Source organism: Electrophorus electricus, unplaced genomic scaffold, assembly GCF_041902795.1.
Source record: "Electrophorus electricus isolate QZ-2024a unplaced genomic scaffold, ASM4190279v1 Scaffold108, whole genome shotgun sequence".
NCBI lineage: Eukaryota > Metazoa > Chordata > Actinopteri > Gymnotiformes > Gymnotidae > Electrophorus > Electrophorus electricus.
The window spans coordinates 175991-179859 of record NW_027658390.1 but is presented as its reverse complement, the minus strand read 5'-3'; the positions used below and the strand labels follow the sequence as shown (position 1 = coordinate 179859).

General features: G+C 59.3%; 3 non-coding genes across 3 annotated transcripts in view; all 3 read left to right on the top strand.

Moving 5' to 3' along the window:
• On the top strand, positions 1-1839 carry LOC145654019 (18S ribosomal RNA). Its single transcript, XR_014120251.1, has one exon. It is a non-coding gene; the product is annotated as an 18S ribosomal RNA (ribosomal RNA).
• An 882-nt stretch (positions 1840-2721) lies between these two features.
• Positions 2722-2875, top strand: LOC145654009 (5.8S ribosomal RNA). The gene has a single exon (XR_014120241.1). It is a non-coding gene; the product is annotated as a 5.8S ribosomal RNA (ribosomal RNA).
• Positions 2876-3492: 617 nt separating this feature from the next.
• LOC145654038 (28S ribosomal RNA) overlaps positions 3493-3869 on the top strand; it is a 4149-nt gene continuing 3772 nt past the window's right edge. Inside the window, exon 1 of the ribosomal RNA XR_014120270.1 lies at positions 3493-3869. This exon is cut by the window's right edge and continues 3772 nt beyond it. This is a non-coding gene — a ribosomal RNA (28S ribosomal RNA).

Below are 3869 nucleotides of genomic sequence, written 5' to 3'. Positions count from 1 at the left end.
TACCTGGTTGATCCTGCCAGTAACATATGCTTGTCTCAAAGATTAAGCCATGCAGGTCTAAGTGCACACGGCCGGTACAGTGAAACTGCGAATGGCTCATTAAATCAGTTATGGTTCCTTTGATCGCTCCACACGTTACTCGGATAACTGTGGTAATTCTAGAGCTAATACATGCAAACGAGCGCTGACCCTTCGGGGGATGCGTGCATTTATCAGACCCAAAACCCATCCGGGGGGCTCGGGCCCCCCGGCCGCTTTGGTGACTCTAGATAACCTCGGGCCGATCGCGCGCCCTCCGCGGCGGCGACGTCTCATTCGAATGTCTGCCCTATCAACTTTCGATGGTACCATAGTCGGCTACCATGGTGACCACGGGTAACGGGGAATCAGGGTTCGATTCCGGAGAGGGAGCCTGAGAAACGGCTACCACATCCAAGGAAGGCAGCAGGCGCGCAAATTACCCATTCCCGACACGGGGAGGTAGTGACGAAAAATAACGATACAGGTCTCTTTCGAGGCCCTGTAATCGGAATGAGCGTATCCTAAACCCATGGGTGAGGACCCATTGGAGGGCAAGTCTGGTGCCAGCAGCCGCGGTAATTCCAGCTCCAATAGCGTATATTAAAGTTGCTGCAGTTAAAAAGCTCGTAGTTGGATGTCGGGAGTGGGCTGGCGGTCCGCCGCGAGGCGTGCCACCGCCTGTCTCAGACCCTGTCTCCCGGTGCCCCCCGGATGCCCTTGGCTGGGTGTCCGGACGGGGCTCGGAGCGTTTACTTTGAAAAAATTAGAGTGTTCAAAGCGGGCCCGCTTCTCGCCTGAATACCTGAGCTAGGAATAATGGAATAGGACTCCGGTTCTATTTTGTGGGTTTCCTGAACCAGGGCCATGATTAAGAGGGACGGCCGGGGGCATTCGTATTGCGCCGCTAGAGGTGAAATTCTTGGACCGGCGCAAGACGGACGAAAGCGAAAGCATTTGCCAAGAATGTTTTCATTAATCAAGAACGAAAGTCGGAGGTTCGAAGACGATCAGATACCGTCGTAGTTCCGACCGTAAACTATGCCGACCCGCGATCCGGCGGCGTTATTCCCATGACCCGCCGGGCAGCGTGAGGGAAACCACGAGTCTGTGGGTTCCGGGGGGAGTATGGTTGCAAAGCTGAAACTTAAAGGAATTGACGGAAGGGCACCACCAGGAGTGGAGCCTGCGGCTTAATTTGACTCAACACGGGAAACCTCACCCGGCCCGGACACGGAAAGGATTGACAGATTGATAGCTCTTTCTCGATTCTGTGGGTGGTGGTGCATGGCCGTTCTTAGTTGGTGGAGCGATTTGTCTGGTTAATTCCGATAACGAACGAGACTCCGGCATGCTAAATAGTTACGCGGCCCTCCGCGGTCGGCGTCAAACTTCTTAGAGGGACAAGTGGCGTTCAGCCACGCGAGATGGAGCAATAACAGGTCTGTGATGCCCTTAGATGTCCGGGGCTGCACGCGCGCCACAATGGTTGGATCAGCGTGTGCCTACCCTACACCGAGAGGTGCGGGTAATCCGCTGAACCCCATTCGTGATGGGGACTGGGGATTGCAATTATTCCCCATGAACGAGGAATTCCCAGTAAGCGCGGGTCATAAGCTCGCGTTGATTAAGTCCCTGCCCTTTGTACACACCGCCCGTCGCTACTACCGATCGGATGGTTTAGTGAGGTCCTCGGATCGGCCCCGCCGGGGCTCCTCGCGGGCCTTGGCGGAGCGCCGAGAAGTCGATCAAACTTGACTATCTAGAGGAAGTAAAAGTCGTAACAAGGTTTTCGTAGGTGAACCTGCGAAAGGATCATTAACGGGTAACGCTGTCCGGCGTGCCTCCTCTCCCGACCCCCTCGACTTCGCCGTCCCCCCGCGTCGGGGCCCAGGGTCGAAAGGGTCTTCGGGGTTGCTGTTACACGTGGTCGCTTGCAGGTCAGGCTGGACAGAAGGCATAAAGGAGGAGCCTAGTCCCTCCCACCCCTTCCTCGTCCTCCGCCTCTTCCTCCGCGTCGTCCTTCAGCACCCCCCCCCCGCAGGCCCCGGTATTCTCTGGGTTCCAGCGCGAGAGACGCGTCGTTCAAAAAACTCGGCGTCCCCGCTCGTCGGGCGAAGGCCGGTTTCCCCTCACCTTGCCGGCAGGAGAAGCGCCTGCGAGTCGAGCGGGTCGTACGGGTCCGTCCCGCGCCCTCCCTCTCGCTCGCACGGCCGCTGCCTCCGTCCACCGCGAGGGGTTTTCCTATTTTGTTGTCCTTGTCATTCATCCCCGTCCCCTTGCTCGCTGACGAGCGGACTTTCCGGGGGGGGTTGCGAGCGCTGCTCCTCGTGGGGCAGGCCATGGCCCTTCCTGTGTTCGTCCGCCCACCGGCGTCCTGGGGCGTGGTGGTGGTGGGTGGCGCAGCCGGTTCCCCTGCTTCTCTCTCTCAGAAAGGAGTCTCAGGGGGACCCCCGGCAGGTACCTAGGGCTTGGCCCACGCTACGTGAGTTCCACCCCTTTCGAGGGGTCGGACGGGGCGGGCGCGGAGGGCCGCGGTTCAAAGACTGACTCGTCTGCCACGTGGGGCGTGTGGGCAAAGCGCAACCCCGCGCCCGTTTCAACACTCGCAGACGGGGGCGCCTGACCGGTTGGTGAAACCTTTTAAACCTGTCTTTGTAGTCGTGGTGAAAGACCTAAACTGAGCCTGAAATAAAAGAGTACAACTCTTAGCGGTGGATCACTTGGCTCGTGCGTCGATGAAGAACGCAGCCAGCTGCGAGAACTAATGTGAATTGCAGGACACATTGATCATCGACATTTCGAACGCACATTGCGGCCCCGGGTCCATCCCGGGGCTACGCCTGTCTGAGGGTCGCTATTCCTATCTGTCGGACCTGCCTTCTCAGGCGGGACCGCGGTTGGAGGTTCGTAGGTGGGGGGGTGCCCCCTGGCCTCCGTCTTCCTAAAAGCAGACGGTTCCCGGTCGCTGTCTCGGTGAGATCCGGTCGGTGGGTTCGCTGCGGTTGAGTGCCCGTTCTCCGTGCACAAGCTTCTCCTCCCCCGCTTCGGTTCGTTTCGGTTCGTTTCGGCTCCGCTCCTGGCCTGGCCAGGAACGTGGTCCCCTGCGCCCGAGAAAGAAGCGAGCGTGGCTGCCGGTGGGTTCTCTCCGCTTTGGCTGCCCACGTTTTCGCTTCTTTTCTCACCCCCTGCGCAGGCGGATCACGGAAAGGTGTCTGTTCTGTTCCGTTACGTGCGCGAGCGGAGGGAGGTTGTTGTTACATGCGTTCCCCCCCCCCCTCCCCCGGTGGGGGGGGTGGGGGGGGTCGGGGTTCGGGTGGCTCTGCCTCTGGCGTTTTCCTTACGGGCCGACCTGTCCGTGGCACGTCCGTGACGTCCCGACCTGTGTCCTCGTTAGCCCGGGTGAAAAGGGACTCGTCCCCTAACCCGGCGGTGTTCACGCTTCTGGGCAACCCTCCAGAGCGAACTCGGGAGCGACCTCAGATCAGACGAGACAACCCGCTGAATTTAAGCATATTACTAAGCGGAGGAAAAGAAACTAACAAGGATTCCCTCAGTAGCGGCGAGCGAAGAGGGAAGAGCCCAGCGCTGAATCCCCCGTCCGGGTGCGGGCGAGGGGAATTGTGGCGTATGGAAGTCTGTTTTCTTCCTGGCGCGGGCCGGGGGCCTGAGTCCTTCTGATGGAGGCTCAGCCCGTGGACGGTGTGAGGCCGGTAAATGGCCCCAGCCCCGCCAGGGTAGCGGTCTTCTCGGAGTCGGGTTGCTTGGGAATGCAGCCCAAAGTGGGTGGTAAACTCCATCTAAGGCTAAATACCGGCACGAGACCGATAGCGAACAAGTACCGTAAGGGA